The 22531-nt window shown below is 39.1% G+C and overlaps 1 long non-coding RNA gene across 1 annotated transcript in view; it reads right to left on the bottom strand.

Moving 5' to 3' along the window:
• Positions 1–22531, bottom strand: part of LOC128627881 (uncharacterized) — a 64728-nt gene that overhangs the window by 24388 nt on the left and 17809 nt on the right. The window contains exon 2 of the long non-coding RNA XR_008392176.1: positions 11847–11933. This is a non-coding gene — a long non-coding RNA (uncharacterized LOC128627881). The remainder of the gene's footprint in view (positions 1–11846; positions 11934–22531) is intronic.

The following is a 22531-nucleotide window of genomic DNA, read 5'->3' as shown; positions in this document are numbered from 1 at the left end:
GTGAGCATCCCTAACACCCCTTCCCCCACATTGTATACTATCCTGTCTCCAGTGGGCCAGAGGACCCCCACTGGAGGCTCCAGTGGACCCCCAAATATGCCCCCATACTTATTCATCTCCATGTCTCTGTCCCAAGCTCCCTCTTTCTAGATTAATTTCCTTCCACCTATACTATTCAGACCCAGCTTCCTACGCCACTGAGCCTTCCCTAATTTCCTCCAGTACAAATTCTTTCTCTTGTCCACTCCTCCCTAACGAAACTTTTCACATTTGTTGAAATATTAGTTATTTACATATACGCACATCTTCTCTATTAGATGCAGGCAGAAACTTCAGTATACCTATATCTCTATCTCCTGCTCCTTTCTACCTAAGGCTTAGAAAGAGTCTTGATTTTTAATAAAGGTTCATTATATATGTATTAGATTAATAAGTGAAGCACATCAATTTCCTTCATTATGATAATCTCTCTTCATATATAAGTAGGTATAGAAAGGGGTGATCATATTTGCTAACGAGCTTGAGATTATTTAAAGAAAAAGAAAAACAAATATTCAATATGAGATTAACAGCATTGTATGATAAGGATAAGCCCAATATAGGGGCATCACAATGGCACGTCTCTTCTAGTCCCTTGATTCTAGTTATGAAAACTTTTGGAAAAACCAATGGTTATGTCTCGCAGCTGGCCTCCCACATTCATCCCCTAGTGACTGGGTTCTTTGGCACATCCCCTAGGCTGAGCTTAATCAGCATGGTGCAAGGTGCTCTCCACTTAGAACAGCTGAGAAAACCTCAGCCACTTTTGGTACCCGAAACTCCTCTCAGAAATTATAATGAAGCATGTTCACTACTACAGGTTTTGTGAGAAAGGGAAGGACTTTAAATATGTGATGAAATATCAACTTTGAAGTCAGATGGGAGAATTCACATATTAAAGTGCCTGTATATGAATCCTCAGGTTTTCAAAATCAGTCTTCTTGCACATACGTAATAAAATATCCAAGAAACAAGGGCTTCCGAAAGGAGTGGACTCACCAGACCTGCATCAAAGCCTTGAACACACAGCACACATCCACAATCCTATTCTAGTTCTTTGTCCGAGAGGCACAGCCCACAAGCCCTCTCTGATCTGGCCTCAGTCACCTCGCATTCTCGGGCACCTGACACATGAGAGCCTCTCACTGTAGTCTAGACATAGTAGGCATCTTCTCAGCTTTATGCCTTTGCTCAGGCCTAATACCCTCCATCCTCTTCTCTGCCAGGTGAAGCCCTTTATGGCTCTGCTTCAACAACCTCTCTTCTGAGTCCACCCCTGAGTGAGTTATTTGTCCTGCATTTGCGCTCACATATGACTTTAATTAGTATTTGGGTATCACACTTGGTCAGTTGTGTACCTTATTCTAAAGAGTATCTTTTGTCTCCAGAAATTAGCATTGTGCCTGATGCATAATTGTCCATTCATACCTGTCCTCCCATTTCTCTGGTATAGAACTATCTCCTTGAAGTGTCTATTCAGCCAAGACTAAACATTTTGCAAGCCCCTTTTTCCTCTAGATGGGGCATCTAGGCTTTCTCTGTCCACCAGCTGAAAGCCAAGGATTCCAAGGGCTAGCAGGGTCACAAGATGAAAGGAACCCGAGTCCCTGAGCCACTGCATGGAGGAAAGCCTCTCTCCAACTAGAAGCACACTCATTAGAGTATTACATGAGCAATAAATACACTTCTATTGTGATAAGCCACTGGAAGCTGGGGCCTTATTCATTACAGTCATTTTACCTTAACTAACACAGCTTCTCCAAAGTATATATTTTATTTAATTAAATAGTTCTGTGGAACAAACAGTGCTTAGTCTCTCTAAGGTCTAAGTGATAAAACATGGATAAAGAGGAAGGAAGAAAAGGAAGGGGGAAGCAAAACAAGAGAAGGGAGAAGGAAATGAATGGAAAAAGAAGGGAAGGGAGAGAAAGAAAGAAAAGAAGGGAGGTGGGGGGAAGAAAGAGAGAGGGAGGGAGGAAGAGAGGAAAAGAAAAAGAAAAGAAAAAAGGAGAGGGAGGGAGGGAGAGTGGAAGAGAGGGGGGAAATGATGTACACAATGCACACACCTCAAACGTAAGCTGCCTAAATCCTCACCATCAGCTGGGTACCTATAAGCACATCATTTATTAATTTTGGTGTTGTATCCATGATGCCTAAACCTTCCTTGAGATATAGTAGACGGTCAATAAATACATGCTGAATTAATTAGTAAACATAATTATGAATTTCTACTATGATTTTTCTTCCTTATAAAATGACCTAAAAAAATAACATCTTTCTAAGTATGCTATATGCTATTTAATCCAGTATGAAATAATATCTCTCCTCTAAAAGTTTAAGAAGCAACTCTTTAAGACTTTAATATGTATCTGAATGCCTATGATGTGCCATGTGTTCCATGGAATCCATGTTTCCTGGAAGCTTTCCTCTAAAATAATAGCGTATTGCTTGTTATTATAGAGCTGATGCTTAACGGTTGGCTCTGCACTAGATAGAAGACAGAATTTTTCTCCCCTTCTTATTCTAATCTCCAAACCAAGTTACTTATTATTGTAGGGATTTTTAGGAAAAAAAAACCTTCAGAAGATATTTTGGAGGAGGGAGATGAGGAGGAAGGAGAAAGAGAAAAACTAATCCAACCTTAATATCAAGTAAAGGAAAAAGAGACCACATGTGGTGATGAGACCAATTTAATCTACATCCTATGGTCCAATGGTCCAATTATTGCAGTATACATATATAATGCTAAATTTTGCCCAGTTCTGCTAATCAGACAGCAGCTCACTGTGTCTGTTTATCTCTAAGCCATTACCCAGTTGTACAGTAAATCTGCATTTCCAGAGATGGTCTAAAATAGAAACCCACGCTGGCTAAATTTGTTTTGGGACATATCAGGCAACAGCTAGAAATTTTTAAATGACCAACTTGTATTCCGCTGAGGCACTGAATGAATTGATTAGGGAAAAGCTAAAAATTGAATAGTATTTTCTGGAGTAGGCTAAGGTTAGTGCTGCCAGGGAAAATATGTAACTACCAAGAGAATGTCTATCAATCAGGGCTGATTTTCAAATAGAAATGTGAAAAAAAATTAGATTAAATGGGGGCGGGGGAATGTCTTATTTTACCCTATGTCCCTTTACAACCAGGTCAATGTTATAATTAAGTCCTCAGGAATACACGCAAACTCCCACCAATAAAGTAATGATATGAGATAAGTTTTCCCACTGGCCACAGGTTATTTCTCAGTAGAGACAACCTTTGACCAGAAGATGGGCACATGTACACTGGAAAGGACTGACACTTGGTGTACCAATATTGTGTGATTGATTGGTTTCTAATATGGAATGTGTGGTGCTGCCTTTGAGAAAAGAGCTCTCTTGAGAGACAAGCCCAGCTATTGTTTGGCTGCTCTCATGTTAGCAAGTGCCCTGCGGTAACCCTCGTGCTCTGAAATACTCATATTGGTTATTTCAAAGTTGGGTGCAGAATTGTGCTTTCCCGTGTCTGTCACTAATGACTTGCAGCTGTTGCTAATCTGTGCCTCTGATTTCCTTTGATTACTATGTGTATTGATGCCTGTGGTAAATAGGCATCTGCCAGGTGCTAGCACAATCAGGGGAAAAATATAAAAAGTTCCCTGTTTCAAATTCAATGTGACATTGTGAGAGTTGAGAGGCAGCCATTTAACTATTCAGAGGAAACAGCTTCCTGGGGCACCTCCGGCCTCCTGGCCAGGGACATTCCTACCGTTCTTCCCCTCCCCCGATGATGCTGATGTTCTTTAGGATTGTATTCAGTCACAAGAAGAGGGCTTCCATACCCCATGACATCAGCAGAGCAAAATATCTAAGATGGGTGGTTAGGACCCAAGTTTCCAGAGAGTAAGTGTCTCACCCTTTGGCCGATTTAAGCTTTAAAAAACCTCACCTGACCCAAGTTCTACAGAAACTTCCCCATAAGAGCGGTCCTGTGTTTTTCCCTTTAAGGAGCACATCTTACTCACGAAAGGCCCTGGGCAGTACCATCTTCTCCTTTAGGAGAACCAGGTGGTAATCCGGAAGGAAACAGCAATATGGAAAGAGGCACAAGTGATCATGACTGAAACCAACAGCTGCAAGTACAATGGAAAGCAGGTTCTTTTGAGAACTTTTTTAACTTTCTGTTGTTTTGGTTCTTAGGGAAGCTACAGACAAAAATTAGAGTTCATGCAGTTCTTACTCTTACACAGAAATCTTAGTACATAATATGGAAGACAGACAGGAGCCTGTGGGGTCGCCATGGAGGTTCCCCTCCTGACCTCCCCACCACCTCCTTCACCTCAGAGGCAGAGGGCCATCCTCCTGGAGAGGGGCGCAGATTCTGGCTCTTCCCAGTCAGGAAGGGGAGTTGTTCTGCTTTTCACGGAGGACTCCACCTTCCACCTGCATATCATGAAGATGACATTTTGCCAGGTTTGTTGTTTCCTGTTCTAAAAAGAAAATCTTCAGTGTTGGTGCCCATCTGTTATTTTATCATTGCTAGAAATAGAGTGAGTGGCAGGTTGTTAGGTTGCAAATGTAGGCAACTCAAGGAAGGAACCAAAGAATGAAGGGTGATCAAATCAATCTTAGAATATTGGGGTAAAAGTCCTGAGATTCCATGAGGTTATTTGAACCTTTCAGAAACCTGAGATAAAGATTAGCGTCTATTAGATTTTTTTTTAATCCTTGCTTGGGTAATTTTAAAACCCAGACTGTGGCTGGGACATTGATGTAAAAGCAGATCTCGAGAATGTTTGGTCTTCTCCCACCAAACTGGCACAAAGTGTCCACTCTAGACATTTAACCCCTAAGGCTTCACAAATTGGTCGGTAAGAAAGTACAGGCACACCTCAGAGATACTATGGATTGGGTTCCAGACCACCACAATAATGCAAGTATCACAACAACATGAGTCATAAGCTTTTTGCTAATGGAGGGTCTCACTTTCATTTTGTAAAAAATACATATCTGTGAAGCACAATAAAGTGAAGTGCAAAAAAAGAGGTCTGCCTGTATGCCCCAACCACAGGTGAAAGCAGCTGGAAAATAAGTAAAAGAGGACCTCATATCTAAGTGAGAAGAAATCATTATAAATAAATACCTCTTAGCCCAGTGTTTAAGGGAAACAGATGTGTCATAATAATCACCTGGACATTGACTGTAAGACTCAGAAAGAAACCTCTGGGTCAAGCAAAGTACAATAATAATAATAAGTGGATATATGATAATAAGTCAGCAAAATTGTGAGTCAACATTCTTGGAAAGAAATATAATATTGTTCCCTGGGTATTCAGACAACAAAAACTCCAAAAATATTTCACTACACTGCGTTTTATTTATTTAAGGGAATGGTTTAAAAAGAAAATTTCCAGATCCAAACTACAAGCAAGTCAACACATAAAAGAATCTTGATAGATTGAAAAAAAAGAAGACTTCATTGAGATAAAGGAAATGCTGCCAAGGAGACTGGTTGAAGGTAATGACATCAAGGAGATTTGACTCCTTGCTGTTGCCCTTTTAAAGGTTCACAAAGTGTGCAGAAGCTTCTCTCTTCCCACTGACATTCAGAAACAGATGAGGTGCAGAGGTGATAATCCAGAAACATTGGCTAGGGACATGTATTACTCTATTATACCAGTCCACACAGCCAGCTCCCAACCATCTCCATTCCCCAAAGAAATGCAATGTCAGGAACAACATTCCTGACTTTATAAACAAACTGCATGGCAGAGAAATCCTTGGTTTCCCAGCTCCTTGATATGACCTCTTATAATTACAGCAATCTTAGTAGCTGGCTTTAAATTGCTATCAACACATTTGAACACAGCATATTCCAGAGAGAGCTATAAAAGGAGCCTTCTTGTTGGGCTCTATCAAGGTTCTGGAGCCTGTTCAGGCAATGAAGTCAAGTAGAATTCTGCACTGGCAGCAACAGCTAGTTGCAACTCAATGAAACAACCACTTGGATCTTTTGCCTAGCAGCCTCCCTACTCCATCTTCAACAAAACTTTTGCCCAGTGACTCAGAGGAATCAGAGAAATCACCAAGGAAATCCACTAAATGTGAATTCAAAGTTTTTTTAAGGAAGAAACACTCCTGAAAAAGTTATACCCTAAGAGCAGTATGTATAAATACAAAGCGAGCATCTAAAGCAATGATTCCCAAAGTGTGGTTCCCAGCTGGGGCCTTGTCAGAAACATGCACTCTCAGGCCCCACCTCACACCTAGTAAAGATCAGAAATTCAGACAGCGGGACCCAGGAGTCCATGTTTTAACAAGTCCTCCAGGGCAGTCCGATGCAAGCTGAAGTCTGAGAACCACTAGTCTAAAGACAAGGAAATCAACTACAAGGTCATTTTAGTTGTCCAAATAACTGGTAATGAAGAGTTAGTCCAGGTAAAATAATCATAGTAAGAAAGTAGCAGATAGAACAGATGGGGAACAGGCACCCGATTTCACCAAATGATCAGTGATCTGAAGGATGCGGATCATCACATCTCTTCAAATACTGTCCCAAATTTCCTAAATAAATGGCCACTGTTTCCTTTGTATTCTCCCAGTGCACAAGTGATATTATGGGAACACAACTGAGGACTTCTAGGACTAGCTCGATAACTCCAAGCCTTAAGCCTCAGAGACAGTTTAAAAATGACTTTAACAAAAAGACAAGAAAAGCTGAAGGGATGCAGATAGAAAATGGAACGGATCCATGTGTTTAGTTTTTAATTATTTATACCCTTGTTTAGTAAAAAAAAAAAAAGAATGTATAAAAGTTTAGAAACATGTGTACTACACAGTAAGGTAAAATAACATAGGATAAAATATAAATAAGAAAGGAAAAATGAGGCCATGGAAAAGGGCAGGAAAGTAAAATGAAGCCATAAGTGGGCCAGGAGAAGGCCAGGAATCTACCTTTAAGATTCCTTGTAATCATGACCCTGAAAAGTCACAGGACCCATGAGAGCAAAGCAAATCAGTTACTTGGGAAAAGCCTATTTCTTCCTTGTACTGAGGCCAGGGAGAAGTTTCTACCCTAGACCAGAAAAGAGGAGATTTAGAATGTAGGAAACAATGTTCTCAATACTGCCCCTGGAAATAATTTAGTTTGAGAATATCATGTGGAACTGTATGTAGCCTTAGAACAACACAGTGAATATTTCCTATAGAAAGTCGAGAATGTGAATCTGAAACTCAGGAAGAAAATCGGGAATAAAAAGGTGAATGAATTTGGAATTTCCCCACACAAAAGACTTGCCTGCTGGGGGGATGACAACACAGTAATTGAAGTAGAGAAGTCCTGTTGCTATTAGGGTTTATGTCTGTGGTGTAGAAATCACTGCCTAAATAAAGATACAGTGTTTTCACTAAGATTATATATTAATATATTTCAAACATGAGTGAATTTTTAATTGAAAATATAAAATGTCTCCCTCTTAGAAAGGAAAACTAAATTCATCAAATTTTAAATTTATAAAACAGATAACTTATTAGCTTTCTAAGAGATTCAAAATCAAGAGAGATCCAAGATGGCAGTGGAGTAGGTAGACATTATACTCAGAACCAAACTGGAATTACAACTGAATTGTAGAACAGTCAACCTGAATAACCAATTGGAAACTGTCTGGAGAGAAGTCTTATAACCAAGGACTCAGAGAAGAAGCCACATTCAAAAAGGGCCTGTCCCATTCCCATTAGCAGCTGCTGAGATTCAAGAGGGATATGTCAGCTGTGAAGTTTCCCCCTGAGAAGTGTGGGGTCTCAACCCCTGGTCAGGCTGCCCAGCCCAGAGCACTGGAGCCAGGAAGAGGTACCCACATAACATCTGGTTGTGAAAAGCAGTAGGTTTTCTATCTGTCAGGGAGAGACCGGAGTCTTCTACAGATACAGTACCTTTTAAAGGCTCAAAACAAAATATATTTCATAGCCACTCACCTTAGGCTCTGGCACAGGGAGGGTAGAGCAGACTAGAAGCACATGAGGAGAGTCTGGAGTTTGTGAATCTGGGGAGAAAGCTGAAGGGAGAGCCGCCAAGATACCTGAGCTGAATCCCTCTCCCACATAGCAGACACCACCTTTCTCCTGTGGAGCACACACCTCCATGTGACATCAACCTGAGGGAATGCAATAGCCCCACCCTCTAGACTTCTTTTAGTCCCATCCTGCTGAGCTTACGACTGATGAGGAGTCAGCTGACTATACCAGAGTGTAGAGCTCTGGGTGGACTCAGGGGTATCAGTGACTGAGTTGTGTGGCTTTGGGGCAGAAGTCATACTCCTACTTCCCCCCTCAGAAGATATCTGCTACCTCTACTCTCAGGGCTCCTGGCAGCCCCACTCTTCCAACTCCTGGTGGCTCCACACTGCAGAGGTCTGGGCAGAGTCTGGGACAGACTGTGTTGTGTGGCTGTAGGGTGGGGGCCATTCCCTCCACTATCCTCCAAGCCTCTATGGTACCTCCCCCTCACAAGAGATCCACTATCCCCATTTTCCCAACTCCCAGCAGCCTTGCCCTGCTGAAATCAGGCTCCTGGCTGAATCTGGGACAGACTGATTCATGTGACTCTAGAACGGAGGCCTCACACACTCACTGGAGTATTTCCCTTGAGATAGGGAACAAGACAGGGATGTCTTCTTTCACTACTCATATTCAACATAGTACTGGAAGTCTTAGCCATAGCAATCAGACAAGAAGAAGAAATAAAAGGCATCCAAATTGGAAAGGAAGAAGTTAAACGGTCATTATTTATAGACACCACCAAAAAACTACTAGAACTGATAAAATGAATTTAATATAGTAACAGGCTACAAAATCAATGTCCAGAAATCAGTTGCATTTTTATATACCAGTAATAAACTATCATAAAGGGAAACTAAGAAAACAATCCCATTTGCAATTGCTTCAGAAAAATAAAATACCTAGGAATAAATTTAACCAAGGCTATAAAAGACCCATGCTAAGAATATTATGAGACACTGAAGAAAGAAACTGATGAAGATACAAATAAGTGGAAGCACATATCATGTTTATGGATAGGAAGAATTAACATCATTAAAATGTCTATACTACCCAAGGCAATCTATAGATTCAATGTAACTCCTATCAAGATAATAATGGGGTATTTCAAAGAACTACAATAAATATTCTAAAAATTACATGGAACCACAAAAAACCCTGAATGGCCACAGCAATCTTGAGAAAAAAGAATAAAGTTAGAAGAATCATGCACCTGATATCAAAACCATACTACAAGGCCATAGTAATTGAAACAGCATGGTACTAGAATAAGAAGCAGACATATAGATTAATGAAATAGAATAGAGAGCCCAGAAATAAACCCACTACTTTATGAGGCAAAATATACAATGGGATAAATATAGTCTGTTCAATAAATGGTGTTGGGAAAATTGGACAGATATGTGCAAAAAAAATAAAATGATACCACCTTCTTACACCACACACAAGGATAAACTCAAAATGAATTAAAGACTTAAATGTTGGACAAAAAACTCACAAAAATCCTAGAAGAAAACATAGGCCAGAAAATCTCAGACATTTCTCATAGCAATATTTTTATATATCTACTTGGGCAAGGGAAACAAAAAAATAAACAAATGGGTCTGCAACAGACTAAAAAGTTTTTGCACAGCAAAGGAAACTGTCAACAAAATGAAAAGACAACCCACTGAATGAGAGAATATATTGCCAGTGATACATCTGGTTAGGGGTTAACATCCAAAATTTATAAAGGACTTATATAACTTAACACCAAAATGATAAACATTCCAATTTTTTTAATGGGCAAAAGATCTGAAGACACTTTTTCAAAGAGGCCATACAAATAGCCAATAGACATATGAAAAGATGTTCAACATCACAAATCATCAGAAAAATGCTAATTGAAACCACCATGAGCTATCACCTCACACATGTCAGAATGGCTATCATTAATAAATCAGCAATAAAAAGAAGTGTTGGAGAGGTTGTGGAGAAAAGGGAACTCTTTTGCACTGTTGGTGGGAATGCAGATTGGTGCAGCCACTGTGGAAAGCAGTAGAATTACCTGAAAAAATTTAAAATGAAACTGCCTTATGACCCAGAGATTCCACTTCTGGGAATATATCCAAAGAAACCTGCATTGCTGTGTTATTTATGATAGCCAAGATTTGGAAGCAGCCTAAGTGTCCATAAGTAGATGAGTGTATAAAAAATCTGGGTCCATTTACACAATGGTATACCCCTGAGCCATGAAAAGGAAGGCAATCTTACCATTTGCAAAGGCATGGATGGACATGGAGAGTATTATGCTAAGTGAAATAAGCCAGTCAGAGAAAGACAAGCACCATATCATTTCACTTATATGTGGAAACTAATGAACAAATTAAACTAACAAAATGGAAACAGACTCAAAGACAAAGAGAACAGACTGACAGTTGTCACAGGGGAGAGGGTTTGGAAAGCTGGGTGAAAAAGGTAGTGTTTAAGCAAAGAAAAAATTCATAGGCACAGACAATAGCATGGTGACTACAAGAGAGAAAGGGGGTTGGGGTGATAGAGGGTAAAGGGGTGATAACTGGTGATGAGAGGAAATATGACCTGGGGTAGTGAACACAATACAATATACAGATGATGTATTATAGGCTGGTATACCTGAACACTATATAATTTTATTAACTAATATCACCCCAACAAGTTCAAAAAGATTTTTAAAACAAGAAAAATAAAAAAAGATTCAACATTGAATGTCAGCAATGATTTTTATTGACTAGCAACTGCCTTAGCAAAGTCAATTAGTAAAATTTCACTTATCACTAATTTTTGAAAAACACACATTGCATTAGATGTGGCAAGTATGTTTCAAATTTATAATCCCAAAAATATATCAGGAAAGCAGTTTCTACAATACATATAAGATCAGTAAATTCTGTTGGTTAGATTAGTTACTCTATAATGTCATTTAACAGTAGAACTTTCTGATAGGACTATTTCATAAAGTAAATACAGGGTCTGGCACAAAGAGCACCCCTTTTAATTGCAAAATCTTTGATTGAAAATCATAAACATGTAATTCTGTAACATAACAATATACTCAAGCACACTGTATGACATTTTAGGAGAAATGTTCACATTGCTGTCCATCTCATGTGAGACATTCACGTACCCTACCAACCACACTCAAGTAAGCCTTACTTCTGCCACACCCTGTACATTCCAAAGATCAGTATATGACTTAAGGATTGTTTTGGTTACAATTATTAGAAACTGATTTGGACTTTTAAAATAATATTCATGCATATATACATCTATATAATTGGAATGATATATGAAGTGTCTTACATATCAAAGGAAAGAGTAAGTTCACAAGTTTGGGACAGCAGGAGCTAATGGGCAGACTGCTCAAGGTTTAGTGACGTCATCAGGATGAATCAGATTCCATGTTTTCCATCCTGCACTGCTCAAATCAAGACGCCCCCCCATCCTTGGACAGAGAGCACTGTTTCACATATCCATCTCCTGGCCAGAGAAAGGAAGGGCCCCTTGATCAACAGCCCCTGTCAGGCAGCCTTTTTTACAGAAATGTCAAGGTTGTACTATGGCAAAAGGTAATGGGCAGAAAAAAAATGTCCACTTGCAGCAAGTATGCATTTCTGATAGGAAAGCGGAAACACACATGGATGTTTACATATAACGTGAATCTAATCATCACCCAGAAGCTGGAATATTTTCACATTTGCATCCCTTGAATATCTTAAGAAACCAAGCATTTGCTATAGGTTATAATCAACTCACAAGGACTCTTCTTCGGATAAGGAGGATGTTCTTTATCCATAAAAATGTGGCAGGATCATTTTGTCTTGGTCTTACCTTTCATCAAAACTAAAAGAAAAAGAGTTATTGTTGACTTTATGTTTGAAATAAGCCAATACTATACTAAAATATTAATACAACCTTAGCCAATGTTAATGGAAAATTAAGTCCAAATGACAGGAAGTACAGAGTCAGTACCTTCTGTGCTGTTTAGACAGAGCATTGTTTTGAATTCCGAGTTTTATAATTTAGAAAAGATGAGGCAAACTAAGAGTATGCTCAGAGAACATGACAGGATAGCAAAGAAAGCATCAGAATAACAATGAAGGGAAATGGGAACTCTTCAAACAGAGAGAAAAGGACTTGGGAAGTGAGGGCAGTCCTGAATGTACTAGGTTGCAATGCAAAGAAAAACTGACCGTGTTCTCCAAAGATATAGAATCCAATTCCCACTCTTCCTATTTTGCTGCGTGATCTGGAAAAGGATGCTCACTGTCTCTGGGTCTTAGTCTGCACATCAGTAAGAGGAGATGTTATGTTGTGGCTGATGGCATGGATTTTAATTAGATCCAGATTCAGATTCAGATTCAAAACCCATTTTCACTGCTTATTGCTAAATGATTTTGGTCTGAGTCTCTATAAAATAAAGATACGTAAGGATGAACCCTAACTCAGAGTCCCCATTGTGAGGATTTCAAAAAGTACTATCAGTAAGTTGCCTAGGATAGTGCCTAATACATGGTGAATTATAAATTTAGAGTATTCACTTTCCATTTACCAACATGTTATACTTGTAACTATTCAGTAATCCAATTACATTAAATATTTTAAAAGTCCTTACAAGAAAAAAACAAAGTTTTCTGTGGTGTTGTAGGAACAGTAGGTGAAAGTGTAAATACAATTTTCTTTAAATGAAGAAAAGACTTTCTAGTAACTAGAACCAACAAGAAAAAACTGACTTGTGGAAGTAGCAAGGTTTTCAACACTGGAAAAATTCAAAAGGGGTAAAACGAATACCAGTTGGGGTACTATAGATCAGCTTCTTATTATTTCGTATGAGTGCAGAAGGATATAAGGCCCCTTAATAACCCAAATGTCTATGAATTTCAGCGGAGCCCAGGACCAAGTACTTTCAGAGCTCACAATATTAATGTACCACTGCCCTCTAGTGTATAAACCAAGAAGATAAAATCACAGATAACAAAAAAGAAAGGAAAAAAGCAAATTGCACAAGCACCGTACAGAATTATTTTTTATTGGCAAAAATTTACCTCACTAATCATTGAGTAGAACCTTCTCATTGTCAGACAAGGAAAGTGAGGGAGAGAACGCAAAATGATTGGCTGAAAGTCAGCTTCAAAGCAGGGACTAGACTGCTGGCCTCGCTCCCCGGTCAGGGCGCTCGGGTCAGGGCTCCCCGATACTGCAGCCCAGAGCTAGGTCACCCCTGGGTAGGCGAAAATCTGAGCCAAAAATCCGTGCATCTAGCCATGTAAAAAGTAAAGATTCCCTTAGCACCATAAGCCCAAAATGTCCTCAATTACAAGTTCAAACCCTTACAACTCTTTTGCAGAAAAGAAAAAAAAAATAATGGTTAATGAGGCCTTGTTGACAAGAACCGTCCGTTATCAGCAAGCTAATGACCACTCAGGCCGAGGCAGGGCTGCCAGCCTACAATTAGGGCTGCAGTGATGTACACACAGACAGGGGCTCCAGTTATAATTAAACCTGATCCTTTAGTCCAGTTGCTCATTAGGAAAGAAAATAAAACAAAACACAGACCCCACAACAAGAAGGCCTAAAATGAGTACTTTGGTCCAGGGATGAAATTCTAAGCCATCAATCTATTAGTCCACATCTAAGCATCTGTCTCTGAGTGAACACTTAAGCTTATATTCTTATTCAAAATACTTTGTAATGAATGAAGATTTTTTTTGATCTTAGCAATTTTTAAAGTCATGGCACATAGCATGGTGATAATCTTTTATTCATTTTGCTTATCAGTACCTTCCAAATGTTTTTCTATGAATATTTATAACATATAATTAAACATAGTAAAAACATACTGAATCTTGACAAAATCTCTCTAAGCAATAAAAATATCTAGGTACTAAATATAAGAACACATAAAAGAACAAATCTTTTATAATTAGAAGAACCAATATGCTCTATTAAGCAGCCAACGCGATGTAAAAATCCGCACGGGTTCTGCCCCGTGCAACCAGACAGAGTTGGCATGAGAGCTCAGATAGAGAATTCCTTCAGACAAGTGTCTAAAATGTTTAAAGAAGATGATTGTGATAAAGTGGCAGATCTTAGATCCTAGAAGACTTTTTAAAAGTGATCTTTAATTCTGGGCTTCTTCCTCTTCAAAGAATACCCCTATGTTTCCACTTCTTTTTCCCAATAATACCAAAAGTATCGAAAGTAAATCTACAAAGAGAAGTGTCTTACTAAGAAAGGCCTTCCTATTTAAAGCCTTGGGTTGCTGAGGAAAGTGGTAAGAAGAAGTGAAGAGGTAGTAGGTGTTGACTGAAACCAAGAGGAAATAGCTTCATTGGAATTTTAACTCTGGAGTGTCGGGAAGAAAGATAGTGAGGAAAAAAGAAAAGAGAGTGAACCTAATGGATTCGAAGAGGCTTGTTCTTTCCATTTCTTCCAATTTAGTGCCCTTCTTATTGCCTTTTAAATTTTCCTAGGGAAATAATGAGGGTCTTTCTTATTCCTGTCCATTCCCTCTTCATTTGCAACTTCTCCCAGCTCTTTAATATTCCTGCCCCTCCTCCCGTGCTTTGGAATGGACTGCACCGCATTTTCGAGGACATGTGTCATAAATTTTCTTCTCATTACATTACACTTTCTCACGCATTCCTTCAATCTGTTCATCTCTATGGGTCTCTTATCCATCTGTCTACAAACATTCTTGGGTTTTCTCTATAATTAATATTCAATCCTGCAAGCCCTCCAATTGCCATGTTCTCCTTTCTGGGGAACACAAAGAAGAAGCACCATGAGGAACATATAATTTTTTTAACTTGGTATTATGCTCAAGGGGCTTATAATTTACTTGTGGAGACAAGACTGCTACTTCACTAGAAACAACGGTGGTCAATAAAAGGCAATTTATCTCTGAGTCCTAATGTGTTGTAAGGCTCTGAGTTTCTGTAGTGTAGGGGATGCAGCAGGGGACGTTCCCGAGGTGGTCCAGGCAGGGATGGTTTGAAGGAAGTACCCAACCTGAATGTTGTACATGGGAATTACTCAAGAAATGTTGGTGATTTGATTTGAGATGAAATGTTAGCCAAACCTTAAAAATAATTATATGGTCATCAGTTCTCCCATCAATTTGACAATTATCCTTATTCACTGAATTTAAGGTGCATAGTACTCTACATTTTAACAACTCTGACACATACATCTTTTAATCAGTATCTCGGCAGGCACCAAATTCATTGGCAGTGCTTTTCTTTCTTAGTGATATGTAAAATAATGGTAGAGTTTACAATGGATGGCTTCTTAGAGCCCATAAAATACTTTTTTGAGTATCTGGTATACTCTATGCTATTATTCTGAACCCCAGGATATGTGAATAACAAATGTAAAGTTTCTCTTTTGTGGAGCTTGCACTGTGGTAAAGGAAAGGAGATATCTAATAAACAAATGAACAAATATAAATTGAAACTGGGTACTGTGATAGAGACTGAGCAGCAACTGGATTTAAGCCTACATCCCAACTACTGTGTTAGAAAAGAAAAAGTATTCAAAAACAAACTTTCTAAAATGCAGATTTTGCATAAGAAGATGTTACAATTTTGGAGGAATTAAATAGAAAGTGATAATGATAAGAACTGGATATAATAATCAGAGTAGCTGATTAATGGAAAAACAGCAAACTTGGCAATTGTCTTCAAAGCCATGGGATGGCCCTACATAGCCTTGTCTTATTCAGCAATTTTGCCAGTGATTTGGGCAAATAAGAAATTACATTAATATTCAATTTGCAAATGATAACTCTTGGAAGGATTACTGGTACATTAGCTGATGGAGTTAAGATAAAAGAAAAGATGACAATAAAAAATGGACTAAATAAAAATAACTGTGAAGTCCTTCTTTCAGATTAAAATTCCTATTTGCCAGAGAACAGTCTAGGAGGTATATGTTATAACAGACTATATATTTGAACATTGGGGATTTCTGTTGCTGACAAAATCTGTATGAGATAAAAGTTCTGAGGCTAATTTTAAAAATTATCTTCTGGAGGGTGGGCCCATTACATTATAGTAAAGGCTTCCCCTACTAGGTGAATGTTCTAAGAACCCATCTGCATTAGTGTACCAGCTGGTGTTGTTATGAGAGGCTGTGTTTGGCTTCAGTAAATATTTTTGGAAGACTCTTTCAATGTGGGGGCAACTTTGCCTGCAAAGTCCCCCCATTCACCATGGATGAAAGTGTAACTACCAAGACATGATCTGCTTGGAGAGGAGAGGTGGCCAATCTCTCAGAGGAGAAAAGCCTTCCTCAACAACTTTTATTGGGTTGTAATACACAGGAATATAGGCGGCAAGGATCAAACAGTAGATAACATTTTAAAGAAATCTGAGGGCTTAGTCTGAGTCAGTGTCTGTCAGGTAAGGGGTTGCAAAAACTTTGGGAGACATACTCATTTCCTGTTTGGACCCTTATCATATGAATGAAAGCACTCTTAGCAAAGCAGGCTTCACAGGACTTTGTGAATTCTTTCTTGTGCCTGATCCCCCAGATCCCACTCTAGCTGGCAAAGGGCTGCACCGCCACCCCCATCATAGGTTTTCAGGCTTAAGTGGATTAGAGCCAGGAAGCGCTTTTCCCAGATGGAAATGGGGACTCAGACTATGTCAAAATAGCCAGGGGTGAGGGTCCATCACTTTCTCTTTGTTGCAGCCCCCCAAGTCCTTTCATGATAGCCTCCCAAGTGATTGTGTCTGACTTAGGTTGCCCCTCCTATGAGAAGTCATACCCATCAGAGACGAACCAACCAAGCATTGGGGGCTGGGGGAGGAAGCAGAAGCAGCCTTTGCTCCCAGAGACAAGCTTTATCTCCTTAGTGGCTCCCATTCCAGAGGTCGCTCACTCAGCCTTAGCCATAGGGGGCAGTTACAACTCCTGAAACCAAGCAGAGCAGTTCCCAACTTTTCAACACATTTGCCCATTTCATGATGGGTGATTTGCAAGTGCACCTGCCCATACCACACTAAGTGTTCATCAGTTTTTAACCAAATAAACAGCATAACCCCCTGTGCCCCACCCTTCCAATTCACCAGGTCTTGCCCGGAGTAACATTTTTTTTTTGTTTCCCCAGATGAAAAAAAGTCCTCAAATGGAAACATTTTACTAGTGTAGAAGAACTGAAACAAAAAATGGCAGAAGCACTAAAAGGCAGCAAAACAGACAAGTTCAAAAACTGTTTTGAACAGTGGGGAAAAAAAGTCACAATAGGTATACTGCATAAAATGGAGAGTACTTTAATAAATAAATTCCAGGGTTTTTTGGGTCCCTCCTCATGCATCTTATTTCACTCATACTATTCCAAAGTTAAAATTATATTCAATTTTAGCTGTCATAATTTAGACAGAGGTTCTTCAGCAAGAATCAATTGACATAGATTTACCTCAAAGAATCTGTTAATCTCATAAAATGGTGTGTAACATTTTATTTTGCAGTCTGTGTTTTCCACTAAAGAATCTATCATTTTCTTCAGATTCTTTAAGTGTTTAGAACCATTGTTTCAAAAGGAATGTTGACAAACTACTGTGATTCCAAAGCAGAATGACTAGTAGATGAGGATCTGTGGAGAAAACCATGTGAGCAAAGGTTGAAGAAGGACAAGAAGAAACTACTGAGTAAAGAGAAATTATAACTGTCTTTAAATACTCTATGGACTTTCTTGTTTAAGAGAGTTTGGATCTAGTGTATGTGACTCTGGTCCATAGAACAGGAATAAAAAAGTGAATGTCACTAAGGGGTTTCTCACATTGTATAACTAAAAATGTCATTGTCTGCCCTGTGAAACGGTGAGTTTCCTTCTGGAGAAAGAGAGATGTATTCACAGAGATGCGATGATATTGTAAAAATTCTGCATACTGTTTTCTTGTTGGAGGTTTACAACGTACACCATGCCTGTCAACATGTTAAAGTCTCTGAGAAAACTTTGGTGAAGAAAGAGCATTGCTAACCCCACCTAACACATTTTTAAAGGACAACATATTTAACTTTTAAAATAAAATCTGGAAAAAATAGTATGGATTGAACCCTTGATCTCAAAGATCAACAAGGTTATTCTACAAAGCGCCCATAGTAAATAATTTCAGCTTTGTACATCATATGGTCTTTGACACAACTACCCACCTCTGCCGAAGGAAATGGGACCAGGCTGATTGGCCCTGCGCTGCAGTTTGCCAATTCCCAGACTAGATAGCTGTCCCTAAAGGATCCTAGAACTCTAGAATTCTTTGGCTGTGAGATATAAATTTGAAGACCTATTTCCCACAATTATATACAATATCCACATGGTGCCCATATTTTTAGAAAGATTACAAAAGCAAACAAATGAGAAAAAGAAGCAGCAATGTTGATAGTGTGTAGTGAGTGGAAATAAGCCCATTTACAATTTTTTTGCTCAAAGACCTAGAATTTGCACTCACCTCAATACAATCTGGCCTTCCAGATAGACTGAGAGAATCCTGCACTAAACATAACAGGCCTTTTTAAACCACAGGCAGGAGAGCAAACAGGTAATTAGTGAGGTCTGTATCCTCAGCCCTAGCTTGTTCCACTGTGGTCAATTACACAGCTGGTTACAAGTGTGTATTAGCACCTGCTCAAGACTTCAAGTGTGCTGATCTCACATTAATTAAACAACTCTTTAAAAGCAGGTTAAAAACAAATTAGACTCTGCCAGCCTGTGCCTATCCCGGCCTTCCCTCTGTGGCCCTTCACCTACAAGGGATCATCTACAGAGGGTAAGGAGCAGTGCGTCTTTGTAAGTAGGGAGGGGCTCATTATCCCCCATCAATTAATGCAGCCACCACTTGGTAAAAACAGTTGTTGGTACACAGTACAAATTAGTGACTAATTAATAAGGGTTGATTTAGCTAAGCTCTGTTACAAGGCAGAACAGACAACACCCACCATCCACAAGATGCCATTGATTGATTGATTGATTGATTGATTAGAACAGGGACATCAACTGTCTAAAAAATGAAAGACAGGCATGATAATGACCCTCATCTTTCTAAAGGGGTTAAGAGACAGCAGTCTATAGCTAACCAGTAAGTACATATTCCAAATGTAACATTTTCAAATGGCTTGAGTTGCCAGACTTCCAGCTATGATAGAGGTTTAGATAGATACACTTTGCCTCCTTACACAACCAAAAGAAGGATGACAAATTTAAAAACGAAAAAAATAACCAGAACTTCTGGAAAATCGAACTGTATAGAAATCTGATAACCAGGGAGTTAAAGGAGAAACATTCACCCAGACCGGCAAGAAGGGCAGAGACAAGCAGCTGAAGCAGAAAGGACTCGTGGCACAGTGGTGGCTGGTGGATCAGGCAGTTGCACATTTGTGAGGACAAACTGGGAGGAACAACAGAAGAGGGAGACAGACCCTGAAACTCAGAGTGCCAGTGCATGGAAACAAAGCCTCAAAAACTCTCTGTCTGAAAAAAAAACCTATGGAGGGTGCAGCAATGGGAAAAACTCCCAGTCTCACAGGAGAGTTCATTGAAGAGACCCACAGGGTCCTAGAAGGTACACCAACCCACCCACCCACCCAGGAATCAGCCCCAGAAGGACCCAATTTGCTTGTGGGAAGTGGAGGGAGTGACTGAAAGCCAGCCAACAGTCAAACAAGTGGCATTGTTCCCTCTTGGACCCCTCCTGCACCGATAGCACCACAACACAGTGAAGTGGGTTGCCCCACCCTGCCAAATACCTACAACTCTACCCCTTACAAGATAACAGGTGCACAGAGAGAAAGAAATGTGGCCTGAATGAAAGAACAGATCCAAGCTCCAAAAATAGAACTAAGCAACAAAGAGATAGCCAACCTATCAGATACAGAGTTGAAAACACTGGTACTCAGGATGTTCACAGAAATGGTTGAGTATGGCTACAAAATAGGGGAACAAATAAAGGCTATGCAAAGTGAAATAAAGGAAAATGTGCAGGGAACCAATACTAATAGGAAGGAAATTGAGACTCCAATCAATGATTTGGAGTGTAAGAAAGAAATAAACATTGAACTAAAACAGAATGAAGAAACAAGAATTCAAAAAAATGAGGAGAGGCTCAGGGACAACTTCAAATGATCCAATATCCAAATAATAGGAGTGCCAGAAGGAGAAGAAGAGCAAGAAATTAAAAATGTGTTTGAAAAAATAACGAGGGAGAACTTACCTAATTCTGCAAAGGAAATAGACATGCAAGTCCAGGAATCTCAGAGAGTCCCAGAGAAGCTGGATCCAAGGAAGCACACACCAAGACATATCATAATTACATTACCCAAAATTAAAAACAAGGAAAGAATTTTAAAAGCAGCAAGATAAAAGGAGACAGTTACCTACAAAAGAGATCCCATAAGACTGTCAGCTGATTTCTCAAAAGAAACCTTACAGGCAAGAAGAGGCTGGAAAGAAGTATTCGAAGTCATGAAAAGCAAGGACCTACATCCAAAATTACTCTATCCAACAAAGCTATCATTTACAATGGAAGGGCAGATAAAGTACTTCCCAGATAAGCTCAAGTTAAAGAAGTTCATCATCACCAAGCCTTTATCATATGAAATGTTAGAGGGACTTATTTAAGAAAAAGAAGATGATAAAAAATATGAACAGTGAAATGACAATAAGCTCACAACTATCAACGACTGAACCTAAAAAAACAAAAAAACCTAAGCAAACAACTTGAACAGGAACAGAATCACAGAAAGATCACATGGAGGGTTATCAGCAGGAAGAATAGGGAACAAGGTGCAGGCAATAAGAAGCATAAACGGTAGGTACAAAATAGGAGGAGGTTAAGAATAGCATGGGAAATGGAGAAGCAAAAAAACTTATATATATGACCCATGGACATGAACTAAGATGGGGGAATGCTGGTTGGAGGAGGGGTGCAAAGTGGAGGGGAATAAAAGGGGAGAAAAAAATGGGACAATTGTGATAGTAAAATCAATAAAATATATTTTTAAATGGCATCAGTTGTCAAGGATCTCTGGCATAAAAGCAATAAGAAGGAAGACACTAGAACCAGGGCAGATGATAGCAGGAGCTTCTCAGGGATGTGGAAAAGGTGAGCCTGTGCATGTAAGGCACACAGTATGCTACAGAGCACAGGACATGAATACTTATCTACATTGATATTCCAAAAACATAAGTGTTATTTTAATTAGGAGTATGGAATAGTGGGTGAAAACTGGAGACAGAGATTTAATATTTGATCAGTTAAGATCAAAAAATTTTTCATGTTTCTATTGGAGCAATTATTGTGGTATGTCATAATTACCTGTTATAAATACATGACTTATACACAAGCACAGCTTTTCAGCTGGTAGTCAATAAATAAATGTGATTAAAAACACTCAGAAAAGTGGGAGTACAGGGAGCATACCTCAACATAATAAAGGCCATATATGAGAAACCTACAGCCAACATCATACTCAAAGGGAAAAACTAAAAGCTTTCCCACTAAGATCAGGAATGAGACAAGGATGTTTGCTTTCACAACTTCTATTCAACATAGCATTGGATATCCTAGCCAAAGTGATCAGACAAGAAAAAGAAATAAAAGGCATCCAAATTGGAAATGAGGAACTAAAACTGTGACTGTTTGCAGATGATATGATAGTGTACATAGAAAACCCTATAGACTCCACCAAAAACTACTCCACCTAATAAGTGAATTTGACAAAACAACAGGATTCAAAGTCGATATTCAGAAATTGAAGACAGTCTTATACACCAACAATAAAATATCAGAATCAGAAATCAGTAAAAAATTCCTATTTGGTATAGCAGCAAGAAAAATAAACTACCTAGGAATAAACCTTACCAAGGAGGTAAAAGACCTGTACTCAGAAAACTATACAACACAGAAGAAAGAAGTTAAGAAATACAGAAATGGAAGCATATACCATGTTCATGGATTGGAAGAATTAACATCATCAAAGTGTCCATATTACCCAAAGCATAGATGAAACTGGAGAGCATTATGTTAAGTGGTATAAGCCAGGTGGTGAAAGACAAATACCATATGATCTCACCTATAAGTGGATAAAAACACTTCTAATCAATAAAACAAACAAGCAAGCAAGATATAACCTAAAATAAAGGGACATTGAAATAAACAACAAACTGACAGTAACTAGAGGGGAGGGGTGAGAAAGACAATGAAGGAAAAGAGGGGAAGGGCCATCAAGGAACATGTATAAAGGGCACATGGACAAAACCCGAGGGGCTAGGTTCAAGGCTGGGAGGCAGGGCCTGAGGAGTGGGAGGGCATGGTGGGGTGAAAATGGAGACAACTGTACTTGAATGACAATTTTTAAAAAAACAGAAGAAAATAAATGTGGTAACTTGAGCATGAGACACTTTTTTAAAAAAAAGTATTTTTTTAAATTTATAGATATAG

The sequence above is a fragment of the Artibeus jamaicensis genome, unplaced genomic scaffold, assembly GCF_021234435.1.
Source record: "Artibeus jamaicensis isolate MK-2021 breed Jamaican fruit bat unplaced genomic scaffold, CSHL_Jam_final contig_482, whole genome shotgun sequence".
NCBI classification, from domain to species: Eukaryota; Metazoa; Chordata; class Mammalia; order Chiroptera; family Phyllostomidae; genus Artibeus; species Artibeus jamaicensis.
The sequence above is the reverse complement of the archived record's forward strand: the minus strand, read 5'-3'. Positions and strand labels throughout refer to the sequence as shown.